Below are 17,538 nucleotides of genomic sequence, written 5' to 3' on the forward strand. Positions count from 1 at the left end.
ACATATCAACAATGGCGTTTACTGGCATTTTAATGCATGGTCTACCATCTTGTGATGGGTGGGAGTGATAGGTTAGTTTAATTTTTGAGAAACTGACACAAATGGGCTATTTTCTTAATTTTGGGATAAAATAGGAGTTTTTTTTTTCCCTTCTTTTTGATATGCACAGAACATGCACACGACATACACAACAATATGACAAAAATAAGATTTCCTAAAACTTTAAATTATCAAATTTCCCTCCCATATAAATGGGTTGTTGCGAAGACTCATTCAACATTTTCCATCTTGATTGATTTTGTGTAAGGTGAGTTGGCATGGTCCGCATGGACCTAATACAACAGTCTATTGACCTAAAGTTCGGCAAAACGGGTTAACCGATGAAGTTTAATTAGTCCCGACGTAATTTGACACCTAATAATTGCAAACTTGTGGACGTACCTATACCTATAAAAAAAGTGGTAAAGGAATTGGGCTGGCTGGCCTGGACGTACCAATGATTTAGCATGCATTAAGGTTTGGGAATCCCTACACGAGGAGCTAGTAGATACTCCTTAAACTCACTCCGGCTTTCTCGGTATCATGACAAAAACGATATAACACATCTGAAACACTAGGGCAAAGATCAAATTGGCATTCGGCTTTGTAATAAGACCTTAGGTACTGGTAAATAAACTCAGGAAAAAGATATACGTAATGCCTTCTTTTAATCAGATCGTTAATTAGTATGTCAAATGATGCCATAGCAAATACGAATCCCTCTCTTTATCAGACCCACCGCTTTTCAGAACCAAAAAGATCTAACTGTACATGTCATCATTCACGTCGACAAATGACCTGTGCCTTTCTGGAGAACCGGTGGTGACACGGGACTACTAAATCATTATGTCGGCAGTGATGCAACAGTGGTGCAGCGACTGGGATTCGTTGGGGCTGTATCGTTTCAGGAGGAGGAGGTGGTGGAGGACGGGTGGATGGAGAGAGAGAGAGAGAGAGAGAGAGAGAGAGAGAGAGAATATACACTTGATACTCCACATTAGTTTTTGACTCGTCCCTAGGGTTTAGGCCTGGTTTGAACGAATAATAAGTCAATGCATGCATGCTTGATTCAATCAATGAAGAAGATGAGGAATATTAAGAAGATATTGTTCATGGTTGTGTGTATAAGGAAAATCAAATCCTTTTTACAAATTAAGTGAGAAAAAAACCTTAATTACTAATCAATGGATAGAATGTTGCATAGAGTAGATGATATTATATATTGACTTGAAACAAGGGTTAGAAATATACGTATTGTCAGCTAGCTAAGCAAATCCTAGAAGAATTATGATCAAATGACAACCGGAGTTCCCTCTAGCTAGAGACCTTTGTAAGTTATCTTTATTCAAATTACTCTGTCAAATTTTTGTCCAAGCAGATAGGTAAGCATAAAACTTGGTCACTCACATTTGCCACGTCTAACATTTAATGGAGAAGCAAGTGATGGATTGTGCTAGTGATTAAAGTATAAATGTTCAACTCACTGCGTTGGGGTTCAAACTTTTCCTCTTTTCCTGGGTGTAAATTAAAGTAGTAATATTGCTTGCACTAAAAAATATATAATGAAAAGTAATGCTATTTAAATACACTTTCTAATAAAGATGATCCAACCTATATACAACATAGAACTCACTTGCATCATAGAGCTTTTTTAGCAATTCGGTAAATTTTGTGTGTCCAAATAACATATTATTTAGTAAATGATTATGCTTTCTTAGGGTTGGGTATGGCTTGGCATGGGGAGATACCGGCGAAATGACATGTGATTGTGGGTAGGTGGTGGCATTGAGTTGCTTGTGAGAGAATGTGTGAATGCGAATGGGTGGTGTCAGTCGATAAATGAGGAGATGGGATATGGGGATGGGCTTTAGAGTGTATTACTAACACATAAGTTGACGTGTTATAATATGAGTACATTAAAAATATTATATGATGATGTGACAATTAAATTGAATTTTTTTTTTTGTCAAAATAGAATCGTAAGAAACTATGAAGTGGTGGAAAGAGAATGAAAGGAAAAAAAAAGGTAGAATAGACATTTAAAAACAAAAAATGAACGTCCCAAATCCAACATGGTTATCTCTAGATTCTCTTTATGAGGATTTTGGATATCTGTGAATTGTGTTTGTTCATCGTACATCGTGCGGTCAGCTTTGTTCAGGTACTGTTTGTATTTAATTTTAAATAAAAAAATTTAAAATGATTTATGATTGCACAATGCACGATGAACGGAAACGATTCATAGATCTTCAAAATCCGAGAATCCGACCAAAATCCGGATTCAATATATTTCCTTTCCTCCCTAAATCTTTTATAGCAAACTCCTTTGTCAAGGTAACAGTCACATCATTTATCAAACTTGGAGCATTACCAGTGATGATAATGTCATCCACATAGAGAAGCAATAGCACAATAGAAGAACCAAACTGTTTCACAAATAAAGATGGGTCTGCATGAGTTGTTTTGAAACCAAGTGATGGTAAGAAGCATGTAAACATGTTATTCTAGGCTCTAGGGGCCTGTTTTAACCCACATAGGGACTTGTGTAGTTTGCAAACATATCCAGAGTGTTGAGGATCAATGAAACCTGGAGGTTGTGACATGTACACCTCTTCTTGCAATACTTCATGCAGAAATGCATTCTTAACATCGAGTTGTCTCAAATTCCACCAAAAATGAGCTGCCCTAGCCAACATAAGTCTCACAGTTGTTGGCTTAACAATTGGACTGAATGTTTCCCCATAATCTATGCTTTCCACTTGCTTGAAATCTTTTGCCACCAATCGAACCTTATATCTCCCTATGGACCCATCAGCATTCTTTTTAATCTTAAACAACCAACAAGGTTTTTCTGTGCTGGAAGAGGAACTAGACTCTATGTTGACTGTGAATGGTGTGCAGATAACTCTTCTTTCATTGCATCAACCTATACTTTACACTTCAATGCAGACTTATAGGTTGCAGGTTCAATAGTAAAGAGACGTACTGTCCTACTGCCCTGAACTATAGTAAGAAATGCCTTCTTTTTGGAGATACCACTCTTTGATCGAGTTTGCATTGGATGCAAATTCAATGGGGGAATGGATCGAATTACTGGAAGACTTTCAGTTGAAACTCAGAAACTATAGAGTTCTCAGTTGGAGACGGTTTTTTGTGGCAAGGCTAAAACGAGCCATTTGGCCCTCGGTTGGAGACGAAGGCAAATATGGTCATGTACTATTCATTAAAATATTAATATCTTGGAGAATCTTGAAGGATCAGAGGGCTAAAACGAGCCCTCTAACCAGCCCTCGGTTGAAGATGGTTTAATATAACAGTCTATTGACCTAAAGTTCGGCAAAACGGGTTAACCGATGAAGTTTAATTAGTCCCGACGTAATTTGACTCATAATAATTGCAAACTTGTGGACATACCTATACCTATAAAAAAGTGGTAAAGGAATTGGGCTGGCTGGGCTGGACGTACCAATAATTTAATTTAGCATGCATTAAGGTTTGGGGATCCCTACACGAGGAGCTAGTAGATACTCCTTAAACTCACTCCGGCTTTCTCGGTATCATGACAAAAACCCTATAACACATTTGAAACACTAAGGCAAAGATCAAATTGGCATCCGGTTTTGTAACAAGACCTTAGGTACTGGTAAATAAACTCAGGAAAAAGATATACGTAATGCCTTCTTTGAATCAGATCGTTAATTAGTATGTCAAATGATCCCATAGCAAATGCGAATCCATCTCTTTATCAGACCCACCGCTTTTCAGAACTAAAAAGATCTAACTGTACATGTCATCATTCACGTCGACAAGTGACCTATGCCTTTCTGGAGAACCGGTGGTGACACGGGACTACTAAATCATTCTGTCGGCAGTGATGCAACAGTGGTGCAGCGACTGGGATTCGTTAGGGCTGTATCGTTTCAGGAGGAGGAGGTGGTGGAGGACGGGTGGATGGAGAGAGAGAGAGAGAGAGAGAGAATATACACTTGATACTCCACATTAGTTTTTGACTCGTCCCTAGGGTTTAGGCCAGGTTTGAACGAATAATAAGTCAATGCATGCATGCTTGATTCAATCAATGAAGAAGATGAGGAATATTAAGAAGATATTGTTCATGGTTGTGTGTATAAGGAAAATCAAATCCTTTTTACAAATTAAGTGAGAAAAAAACCTTAATTAATAATCAATGGATAGAATGTTGCATAGAGTAGATGATATTATATATTGACTTGAAACAAGGGTTAGAAATATACGTATTGTCAGCTAGCTAAGCAAATCCTAGAAGAATTATGATCAAATGACAACCCGAGTTCCCTCTAGCAAGAGACCCTTGTAAGTTATCTTTATTCAAATTACTCTGTCAAATTTTTATCCAACCAGCCAGGTAAGCATAAAACTTGGTCACTCACATTTGCCACATCTAACATTTAATGGAGAAGCGGTGATGGATTGTGCTAGTGATTAAAGTATAAATGTTCGACTCACTGCGTTGGGGTTCAAACTTTTCCTCTTTTTCTTGGTGTAAATTAAAGTAGTAATATTGCTTGTACCAAAAAATATATAATGGAAAGTAATGCTATTTAAATACACTTTCTAATAAAGATGGTCCAACCTATATACAAAATAGAACTCACTTGCATCATAGAGTTTTTTTAGCAATTCGGTAAATTTTGTGTGTCCAAATAACATTATTATTTAGTGAATGATTATGCTTTCTTAGGGTTGGGTATGGCTTGGGATGGGGAGATACCGGTGAAAGGATGTGTGATTGTGGGTAGGTGGTGGCATTAAGTTGCTTGTGAGAGAACGTGTGAATGCGAATGGGTGGTGTCAGTCGATAAATGAGGAGATGAGATATAGGGATGGGCATTAGAGTGTATTACTAATACATAAGTTGACGTGTTATAATATGAGTACATTAAAAATATTATATGATGATGTGACAATTAAATTGAAATTTTTTTTCTTCAAAATAGAAGCATAAGAAACTATGAAGTGGTGGAAAGAGAATGAAAGGAAAAAAAGGTAGAATAGACATTTAAAAACAAAAAATGAACGTCCCAAATCCAATATGATTATCTCTGGATTCTCTTTGTGAGGATTTTGGATATCTGTGAATCGTGTTCGTTCATTGTACATCGTGCGGTTAGCTTTTGTCAGGTACTGTTTGTATTTAATTTTAAATAGAAAAATTTAAAATGATTTATGATCGCACAATGCACGATGAACAGAAACAATTCACAGATCTTCAAAATCTGAGAATCCGACCAGAATCCGGATTCAATATATTTCCTTTCCTCCCTAAATCTTTTATATCAAACTCCTTTGTTAAGGTAACAATCACATCATTTATCAAACTTGGAGCATTAGCAGTAATGATAATGTCATCCACATAGAGAAGCAATAACACAATAGAAGAACCAAACTGTTTCACAAATAAAGATGGGTCTGCATGAGTTGTTTTGAAACCAAGTGATGGTAAGAAGCATGTAAACATGCTATTCTAGGCTCTAGGGGCCTGTTTTAACCCATTTAAGGACTTGTGTAGTTTGCAAACATATCCAGAATGTTGAGGATCAATGAAACCTGGAGGTTGTGACATGTACACCTCTTCCTGCAATACTCTATGCAGAAATGCATTCTTAACATCGAGTTATCTCAAATTCCACCCAAAATGAGCTGCCATAGCCAACACAAGTCTCACAGTTGTTAGCTTAACAACTGGACTGAATGTTTCCCCATAATCTATGCCTTCCTTTTGATTGAAATCTTTTGCCACCAATCAAGCCTTATATCTCCTTATGGACCCATCATCATTTTTTTTAATCTTAAACACCCACTTACAACCAACAAGATTTTTCTGTGCTGGAAGAGGAACTAGACTCTATGTTGACTGTGAATGGAATGCAGATAACTCTTCTTTCATTGCATCAACCCATACTTTACACTTCAATGCAGACATATAGGTTGCAGGTTTAATAGTAGAGAGATCCACTGTTATACTGCCCTGAACTGTAGTAAGAAATGCCTTCTTTTTGGAGATACCACTCTTTGATCGAGTTTGCATTGGATGCAAATTCAATGAGGGAATGGATAGAACTACTGGAAGACTTCCAGGTTGAAACTCATAAACTATAGAGTTCTCAATTAGAACCTCAGGAGCCACAAGGATATATGGAGATGAAGATTGTTCACTTGCATTGATGGATTGTGTTGAAGGGAGTAGGGTAGAATAAGTGGATAATGGTGATGGTGATGATGTAATATTAGATGGGAAAGAATGTTGAGAAACTGTAGAATGTGAGATTAGCACATTATCAAGATTAGGCATTGATGGTTGTAAATTTGGTTGTGACACTTGTGATGTATGGAGACTTGGTGCATGTGTTGATGCAAGAATTGAATACGGAAATTCAGATTCATCAAACAAAACATGCATGGAAATATAAACTTTCTTTTTTATGGCTTCATAACATAGGTAGCCCTTGTAGTTTGATGCATATCCCAGAAAAATGCACTTAGTTGTTCTAGGTTGTAACTTTGTAGAGGTTAAAGGTCTTAAAAGTGGATAACAAGAGCAACCAAAGACCTTAAGGTAATTAACATCAAGGACAACCATATAGTATGACATCCCACATCGCCCAATGGAGTTATCCTTATATGTATATTCTCATCCCTACCTAGCACGAGGCATTTTGGGAGCTCACTGACTTCGAGTTCCGTAGGAACTCTGAAGTTAAGCGAGAAGGGGACTAGAGCAATCCCATGATGGGTGATCCGCTAGGAAGTTGCTCGTGAGTTCCCAAAAACAAAACCGTGAGGGAATGGTAAGCCCAAAGAGGACAATATCGTGCTACGGTGGTGGAACGGGCCTGGGAAGTGGTTCCACCCCGAGTCGGGATGTGACATATAGCATTTCAAATGGTGATTTATGGTTCAGTGTTTGTGATGTCATTCGATCAGCAAGATATACTGATGTTTGGCAGGCAAATGACCAAAATGGTGAAGGTAAGTGAGATGTTTGAAGAAGGGTAATTCTAGTTTCAATAATGTGATGATGTCTTCTCAGCCAAACAGCCAAACCATTCTGTTTTGGTGTGTACGGATAAGATAAGTGGTGATTAATACCTTTGGCAGCAAGAAAAGTTTGTAACTAGTTCCTTATATATTCACCCCCTCCATCACTCTTAAGTGTTTTAATAGATACTGAGAAATGATTAAGTACAAACTAATAAAATGTAATAAATGTGGTACAAACGTCAGCTTTTTTGACAAGTGGAAAATTCCAACATAATCGAGCACATTGATCTATGAAGGTAACATAGTACTTAAAACCTTATATAGACAAGCATGGAGCAGGGCTCCATACATCACTGTGAACAATATCAAAGGTTTGACAGATTTATATGTAGCTGAATCAAAGGGTAGCTTGCTAATTTTGCCCTCAATACAACTTGAACACATCACAGGTGTAGAATCAGAAATGCTAGAGACATTTGATTTCTTAAGCATAAGAGAAACAACTTTGTTTGAGGGATGGCCTAATCTATGGTGCCATAGACTAGAGGTTACTTGTTTGCCAATATAAGCAGCAGCAGAAAAGGCTTTTAGTGTATGAGATGAAGATGATGTGAAGGGAATGGGATACAATCCATCATTGCGGAGGCCTTTAAACAATATTCTCCATGTGGCTTTGACCTGAATCCAAAAACACCAAGCATCAAATATCAACCAGCAATTATTGTCAAGACATATTTTATGCACAGAGAGTAGATTCTGAGATATCATGGGCACATATAGAACTGAATTTAATTTTAGATTATGAAATGGAGTCTTCAATATGGAAGATCCTTTATAAGAGACTTTCAAACCTTCACCACTAGCGGTTTGAATCATCTCAGTGGAAGGAAAAGGGGTTGCCAATGACAAATTCTTCAAATCTATAGTCATGTGGTTTGTTGCACCTGAATCTGTAATCGTAGAGAAGAATAAGATGTATAATGCTTGTGAAATAGACGAAGAAGAAAAAAGATAGAGAGAGAGAGAGGGAGAGGGATTTAGAGAGAGAGAAGTAATTTTTTGGAGATAATTTTAAATTAATTCTAACCTTTTAAATTATCAGTTTAATCCTCTAATTAAAACAAAACATGCATAGGAAATATAGGGCAGAAATGTAATTTTACACAACTAAATTTTGTTGTTTTTTTTTTTCAAAGTCTCACGTACATGTAATTCTAACATATTTCAAATAAAAAAAAAAATAAAAAATAAGAACTTCCCACTCCCACATTCTCCATGACTCTCTTCCTCTCTCCTTCTATTTCAAAAACAAAAATAAAAAAATTTCTCACACACTTTGTGTGTGCCCATGTACTAATAAAAAACAAAAAGAACACCCTACTATCTTCCCACCCACCATTATCCACAACGTAACCTTTCAATCCCTGCCTTCGACATGGCTCACCAGCACAACTCCTCCTTCCCTTGTCCATGCGAACCCCAAAATCCGATCACATCCAAGACTTCAGGTTGCTTGATTTCTTCTTCTATAGCCTGTTCTTCCGTTCTATTTTTTCAATTATTTAAATAATTTTTTTTATTGTTAAACACTTTTTCTTTTCAAAATAATTATATCTATATGAGTGACATAGACGGAAACAAAATCCGACCACCCTTCTGCACTTGTACCACCATCCTGAGTATCCCACGGCCAACAACGGAGGTGATGCAACGACAACAATGAAGAGTCGAATTGCTCAACAATCAAAGAATCAAAGCTGAAAGAATAAGACGCGAAATCGGTAGAGAAAGCGACTCCATCTCTGTTGCCACCAGAGAAACCGGAGGCCAACGATTGATACGGTAACTGATGCATTCAGCGCTTTTTGGGATGTGTATTACAACGAGCTCGAAATACAACAAGATCAATTAGTTGAATATCAAAGTATGCAATTAACAAACAAACAAAGTAAATATAAACTAATATAATTTATTAATGTAAAGAAAGATTGCCATGACGACTCTACAACCCAATAGACTACATTGTGTCTAACTTATTCTTCAGAGATACGAAGCATTATATTTAGGGTTGTTTTATTAATACCCCATAATTTGTTGAATACACCCCATAATTAATTTTTTTTCCTCAATAATTCGAACTCTACCCTTCTTTTTGTTAAATCCACCCCCCACCTTCCAAAAAAAAAAAAAAAAAAATTCTCACAACCAACCACCCTATCATAACACCATGGCCTGTGACTCCATGGTGTCCTTCGAATCATCTGAACCTTTGGAGAGGCAATAAGAGCATTGCTTGTACCCTGTTTTCTAAGGAGCTTTTTCTGCAGGTTTCTAGAAACTGTATTAGGAGTTCATTCCTAGCTAATTGCTTTTGACAATGATCTTGAAACTAAAATCATATCCTATTATCCAAGTTTCACGTTACTGCATTAAGGTTTTGTTTTTATTTTGTACTTTTTCTTCTGGATAATATCCATATCCTTGCTTGGGAATTCCTGGTTGGATTTGGTATAGTTCTCAAATCGAAAATTGATATGAATATCATACAAAAGAAAAAGAACAAAAATAAGTACAAAGATGATTAAAATGATGTTGAAAAAATGCAAACAGTATAAATAAAAGGCGAGGATCTGAACAATGGTGATGGACTGGGGAGATTTATTTTATGCAGGTTTAAATAAAGGGTAAATTTGGAATTATAGAAGAAAATTTTGATTGTCGGGTGTTTTCATCAAATTGTGGGGTGTCAATAAAAAAACCCTATATTTATAACGAACAAACCTAACCCTAATACTAATAGGCTAGGCTCAAACTAAACTTATAAGAAAACCCAAACAATATAATACCTAAAATACTAATATTTTCCAACACCCCCGTCAAACTCATGGTGGTATACGAGGCGCACTTAAAATTATTTGAAATTAACATGAGGAAAAAAAAAATTGTGGTACCCTTTACTTTTCACCACAAGATACTCTCCCTACACTAATCCCATATCAAAGTGGTACGACATGTATGTTGCCTGAAGAATGAACAAGTTCCAAATGAATTTTAAAGTTTTTATTTCTTTATAAATTTATTTTTTTCAATTCATGAATTTGGCTTGATTTCATTTGTCGAGCACCACCAAGTCCATGAAATGGGGAAGCACTTTCACAAATGTCCCATCTTCCTCTATAGTCTATATAATATGTACATCTTGATCCAACTTTCATATATTGGGCTGTCCCAAAGTTTTTAGCTCTTATGATGATACATGTTTTTTTTTCCTTTTTAACGGACTTTTTTTTTATAGATTAGACAAATGAAAAGACAATTAACATTCATATTTAAAACGCGTGTGCAAAAAGTGAAAAAAAAGATGCACAAGTCATTCTGAAAAAAAATGTCACCAGGGAGAGCCAAACTTGTTTTTTTTCTTTTTTCCCCTCATCTAGACTAGTTTTGTTTAATAATTGTTTACTCATTTACTTATATGACCGTTTATCACTCTCCTGTGTACTTTCGATCCTCTATAAAAACGTCAAGCTAGGCACAGCCAAACTTTTCTGGAACCTCCACCCCCAAAGTTATGGCAATGCCATTAGGGTTTCCTCTGTTAGCTTTGGTGCTACTAATTACACTGACAAATAGCAACGATGCTGTCACAGTTCCACCTAATTACGACACCGTCTTCCTCAACAGAAGCAGTTTTCCAGCCGGGTTCATATTTGGCACGGCTTCATCATCTTACCAGGTGAGTCCTGCTGCGACTTAATATTGCTCTTTAATTTGTATTTTACTTCCTTAAGCATTCTTGTAATGTCAGACCAAGCATCAATTCATGAACCTTGACATCTTCATTCGTGCTCTTATGTGTTGAGAGCTCATACGTGCATGCGTAATAGTTTAAGAGATGTTTCGCCCTTTCTACTCTTTACCGATTGGTTTTTGTTTGAATGCTTAAAGTTTAGCACGGTATGAGAGCATATTATCAACGTGTCGGCTTTACCCCAGGTTGAGAAAGTGAACCCAACTGGTTTTCAGTTAGAAATTGCTAAAATTCTTGCGTTGTGTTTGAGTTTAATTTTTTCAGTATGAAGGTGCTGCAAAAGGAGGTGGAAAAGGACCAAGCATATGGGATACCTATACCCACAAATATCCAGGTCTGTCTGATCAAGTAATCAGTTAAGATATGAAAATTATGCTACTTCATCCTAATCTCTTCTTCTTTTTATAACTTTTTTTATGTCTCTGCCTCTGCTATCAATGGTTCTCTCGTCCTAGCTAATCTTTCTATAAATCACTTTTTTGTTTCAACTAGCTAGCTACTGGTGCATGGTGCCGTTTTGCCTTAATAATTTAGTGAAAATTAATAGCGTTTTCTTGTGGGGACTACAGTTTTTAAAGATCCGTTCAATGTCAAAACATGCCAAAATAGTGTCATCACTCCATGCAAATTATAACATTTGCTTGGTGCGCGCTAAGGGTTAGGTTTGGTCTTAGGGTAAGTCTGAGTGGGAAAAGAATATTAGGTAAGGATCGGTCCCGTTCGATATAAAGAGAAAAGAGAGGGAATGTGATTTTAAATAAGATATCCTTCTTGTGAAATTGTAATGATGTTTCTATCTTTTGTGATAATTTAATTAAATGGTATTGTTGAGAAGGGGGCATACATTTGAGTGCAGTTCCCCCAGAAGGAACCTAAGAAATGTTGACCATAATTTGAAGAGTATTTGTGTGGTTTGCTTTCTGGTGTATGCCTTCATTTTACCCCTACTTGCAAATTAAACAAGAGTATAGGAAACTCAGGATCTGTATGCCTTCATCGCTACAGTTTCTTTGGTAGAATGCTAAAACCCTATAACGAATACTGAAGAGAAAACATACCTACACAGTGACAGAGCAAGAAATTGAAGTTAGTAGAAGCCTCAAGGCCATATGAAAAAATTAGAAATAATATAATATAATTAATAGGAGAAAAATTAAAGGTTCTTATTTTGTATTGGAATGTAAATTTCTAATCACGAAAAAAAACAAGTCATTGAGATCATAACCAGACTTGTCTGTAAGTTTTGTTAAAACAAATATCACTACATTGAAGTTGAACTAAAATAAATAATCATGGCCCAGAACTACAATTTTATGAGATTTTTTTTTTTTTTTAAGATTAATTATTATTCCACTCCATATGGGTATGGTTTTGCTGTTAAACAAAAATACATGCAAAATTGTGAACTAAGAATGGTAGTTGATATAGACTAGTTTCATAACAATACGGTAAAACATATTTTTTTACAAATGAGAGAAACAAAAGCACACACCAAAACTTCAAACTAAGAACATAAACAAAAGCATAAAAGTGAAGAAATTTCAGAATAGGCTCGAGCGTCTCCTGGTCCTCGTATGGCTCTATCCCTATACATTCATATACAGCATATAGCTTCCTAACACTCGTTGTAGTCTTGGGAGACCCCGACACGCTCGGCCCCCATACCCTTTTTTTTTTTTTTTTTTTTCTAAAAACAAAACCGTACAGTAGTTTATGTTCTTATAGTAGTTGGTCGGCTGGTACAATTATTAAAAGGTTCTTTAACTTTGTTTATCATCGTCATCATCTTGCTGGAGTCTATACAGGGTTAATTATTCGAGATCAATTTGTCTTGAATCCTATGCTAATTATTGAGTAAATATGCCTGGCCTACACTCACATATGGAGAGAGCGACGGGAAGAGTCTCAGTTAAGGACAGCTTCGAAAGTAAGCTTATTTGAGGGAGTTCTGTAAGATCATTGTTGAAAAAAAAAAAAATTCACTCAAGACAAAAAGACCATTTTGACTACTCAATTGAATACATGTCAATTGAAGTATTTTCTTGAAATATTGTGTTTTTTCTTTCTTTTGCTAAAACTAATGGCGTTGGATTTCTCTAACCTAATGCATGGTTGATCTCGAATGAAGAATTAAACAAAATTAATTGTTCAGACCATTAAAATAAGAGTAATGTTAAGGAGATCATATTTGTTGTACCATCTTCATGTATCATTGATGTGATAAGTGATGTGTACTTGCCAAATCAATTAATGATTTTTTTTTTTTAACAAACAATATTATCTACATTAAGGGGATGGGGTCATTAAATATTGATTGTATACACCATTTACCACATAAGATGAAGAATGACTTACATTGACTCGTTCACTACCACGTGGTTTCCATTGTCCGATAATGCATTGTTATGTGCAAGCTTTTCTCTAAATGCCACTATATAATTGGATTGAAACTGTTTTATGTAAGTTACCCTCCATAATATGGTGTCTCAATGTAGTATAAATATGTGATCCCTAGAATTACACTTAAAATAATATTTTAAGGAATCCCAAAGGGTATCACTTTAAGTTTATTTTACATATAATATTTGTGGTTATTATGCTTTCCAAATAATATGATTGTTTTTTGAATTTAATTGTAGAGAGAATCAAGGATCACAGCAACGGAGATGTAACTGTTGATGAATATCACAACTATAAGGTTCAAATCACATGAGACCCAATATGTATTACATCCTTCGTAATATGTGTAGACTAGATTTTTGGGCCTTAATATAGACATAGAACATTAAAATTCTCATTTTAATTTGGAAACTGTTATTGTCATTCTAAAACTAAATTGTGCACACCTTAAGTGTATTATTTTTTCAAAATATAGAAAGTTTAGAGTACATAATGAAAATTTTAGAGTGCCAACAAAAATTTTCTTTTTCTTAATCATAGTATCTTTTGTGTCACATATAATAGGAAGATGTGAGGATCATGATGAATATGGGATTGGATGCTTATAGGTTCTCTATTTCGTGGCCCAGATTGTTACCAAGTAAGTTCATCATCCGCATTTGCATCACATTGCACATAACAGTTAACTTTGCTAAGAGCAATAAAAGAAGAAACCATTAAAAGAAAGGGAATTGTTATTAGGATTCCAAAAATTTCATTCTACATTCCTCACAAGAATATTTTTCTTTCTAATTATAGAAAGTTTGGAGCGCCAAATGAGATTTTTGGAGTGCTAATAACAATTTCCTAAAGAAAAAGAAAAAAAAAAAGATGGCATTTTTGTAAATAAGTTGAACTTTTGTGGCACCGACTATTTATGCAGATGACACCATAAACTCTAACACGTCAATTAGCAATTGACCTAATCGTGTATAAATAGATAATGCCGCTGAAGTTTAACTTATTTACAAAAAAGCGACGGACTCCCAAACTTCAACTTGTTCACAAAAATGCAACGGCCTCTTTTTTCAACTTATTACGATACTGCCACGAAACTCAACTAATATACAAAAATATTACTGTTTTTTTCCTTATTAGCTATTACTACTAAATTTTCATTAAGCGTTTTTATTAATTTTCTTTAATCTTAAAACTTTTCATTAAAGCTCTCTTTTTTTGGGGTTCAAAGTTCAAACATACTTTCTCGCTTATATTTTGACAAACACTAAACTTTTTATAGAAAAAATAAGAAAACTCATCAAGGTTTATATTAGAGAAAATAAACTCACTCTACTATAACTACTTTCTCTCTTTATATTGTGGTATTGTTTAAAAGTTATAGAAAGATGAGTAATTTATTGTGTAATAAAATGAGGATTTTAGTTATTTAACTACTTTGTGGCCTTGAAATTTTAGCTGAAGTGTTCTGGTCGTTCACAGCATAAATAAATAGGATTTTATTCCCATCAAATTAAGAGTCAAATTTTTCTTCATTTGTAAATGAAAAATTTTAGATTCGATTCTCACCAAATGCAAAGTTGAACAACATTATTATGACAAACTCATTGTAAGGCTTAGCCCACCTCCCCCTCCTTAATGTAGATATTATCGTTTGTTCAGGAAAAGAAAAAGTCAAATTCCTGGCCTAGCTAGAACATACAGTTAAAAAATTTAACTTTAATTTCTAAGCATATATAGTTTGGTTTACCTATTTTCTCATTTTGTTCTAATTATTATTAGATGGAAAGCTCAGTGGTGGCGTGAACAAGGAAGGGATCAAATACTACAACAATCTCATCAATGAACTCATAAACAATGGTGACACAACATAATTTCACCTTAAATCTAAGATTATTACATAATTAATAAGAGTAACATCCACTCATAAACATCCTTCTATCAAATTTTCGGTTTTATTGGTTATGCTAGGTTTAAAGCCATTTGTGACACTCTTTCACTGGGATCTTCCGCAAGCTTTACATGACGAATATGGAGGTTTCTTAAGCCCTAAAATTGTGTAAGCCTTGAATAAGAACGATTATAAAATATGTTTAGTAATCATTATGCAATTGGGTTTTTTATCAACTCTAAATCTTTCATGCACTTTGTGAATATGCAGCAATCATTTTCGGAACTATGTAGAGCTTTGTTACAAGGAGTTCGGTGACCGGGTAAAGCATTGGATCACAATAAATGAGCCATGGAGCTATAGTTATGGTGGTTATACACGTGGGTTTCTGGCACCCGGACGGTGTTCTGCTTGGCAACAACTAAACTGCACTGGTGGAAATTCGGCTACCGAACCATATTTAGTGGCACACAACCTCCTCCTAGCTCACGCCGCAGCTGTAAAATTGTACAAGAATAAATATCAGGTCATACCATTTTCTTTTGGCGGTTTTGAATATCGCGTCCCCATTGAAAATATTTTGAGTCACAGGTTTTACTTTATAATATATAAAGAGGGAATAATCTGCAAAGTTGGAGATAAACAAAGGATAAAATTTTCAGGCTACAATATTTAACCAATTTAAAAGTTGAACATGTGCAGATATCTCAAGAAGGCACGATAGGAATAACACTGGTATCAAACTGGTTTATACCAATTTCTGAGGCAAACCAACATAAAAATGCAGCATTACGATTTTTGGATTTCATGTTTGGCTGGTAAATATATATTATAGATGCTAAGGAGACTCTCTCAAAGGTCGAACACTCCACAAACTCTCTACCACCTCATGTTTTTGCACAATATTTTATAATGCTAGCACAGCAATTAACGTTAAACTATGAGGTGACAAATAGTCTATGGTAAGTCTCACTTTGAAAGAGTTCCCTTAGCATTTCTCTATTTAGAAATTCAATAGCAGTTTATTGGTTGATTATAATCAACAATACTATCTATATTAAGTTGATCTTTGTAATTGCCACATGTTTTTGTAGGTTTGCTGAGCCATTGACTAGTGGTGGACTATCCGCAAAGTATGCAATGTCTTGTTGGAAACCGATTGCCAAAATTCACAAAGGAACAATCCATGATGCTAATTGGTTCATTCGATTTTCTCGGATTGAATTACTATACTACCTATTATGCAGCTTATGCACCTCAACCTAATTCATCAAATGCAAGCTACTTGATAGACATGCATGCTAAACCCTTATGTCAGTGCAAACTGATAATTTCCTTCAACAAATTCAAAATTCCTATAAATGTTTTATTTTGATGATATTCATATCTATGTTGTGGCAGATGAGCGTAATGGGGTGCCCATTGGTCCAAAGGTACACATCAAATTAGCTTAAACTATTAGCATCACTTATATGGGAATTAATTTATATATAAAAGCCTCAATTTTCTTCAAATGGTGTTGCAGGCTGCTTCTGACTGGCTATATGTTTATCCAAGAGGAATTCAAGATCTTTTACATTACATAAAGGAAAACTATCACGATCCACTCATTTACATTACTGAAAATGGTAATTACCTTTAGGCCTTAAATTAATTGTATATGTCCAGTGTAAAATGTTATTAAGTATAGCCCACAAATTAAAATTACACGCTGACACATTATATTGTAGGCATTGATGAGTTCAATTATCCCAAATTACCACTTGAAGAAGCCCTTAATGACCCCTTAAGAGTTGATTATCATTACTGGCACCTCTATTATCTTCAAAAAGCAATCCGGTAAGTTCTAATTAAGACTATTTATGGTGTAGCATTCTTATAGTTTGGCTATTTAATCATTGCATTGAAGTCAGTGTGTTTGATTTTTTGGGAAGGGATGGTGTCAATGTGAGGGGATACTTTCTATGGTCATTGTTAGACAACTTTGAATGGAATTCTGGATACACTGTTCGATTTGGTATCAATTATGTGGATTATGACAATGGGCTAAAAAGATTCCCAAAACTCTCAGCGCAATGGTTCAAAAATTTCCTCAGTAACTTTTGAAGAAATCTAATTATAGGTATATTATTGTTTGTTGCATAAGAATTCTAATGTGAATGTAATTTGTGTATGAACATAAGTATATATGTATGTCGAGTGATCAACTTCCTTACAAAATACCAAAAATAAATGTATGTTAGTCTGATTTTATTATTCTGTTCTTGTCATATCTAAGTTTACATTCAATTCTTGGACACCCCTTTTCTGAACACCCACTTTTTCTTTTCACATTTTCTCTGGACACCCAAGAAATGTTTCATCAAAATATTATACACAC

At 35.1% G+C, this 17,538-nt stretch overlaps 1 pseudogene; it reads left to right on the plus strand.

The window, feature by feature from the left end:
- The first annotated feature begins 10,515 nt into the window (after positions 1-10,515).
- LOC103963694 lies at positions 10,516-17,276 on the plus strand (annotated as a pseudogene).
- Positions 17,277-17,538: the final 262 nt, after the last annotated feature.

This window comes from the organism of the source record quoted next, unplaced genomic scaffold, assembly GCF_019419815.1.
Source record: "Pyrus x bretschneideri cultivar Hongxiangsu unplaced genomic scaffold, Pyrus_bretschneideri_v1 Contig5, whole genome shotgun sequence".
Classification (NCBI taxonomy): Eukaryota; Viridiplantae; Streptophyta; class Magnoliopsida; order Rosales; family Rosaceae; genus Pyrus; species Pyrus x bretschneideri.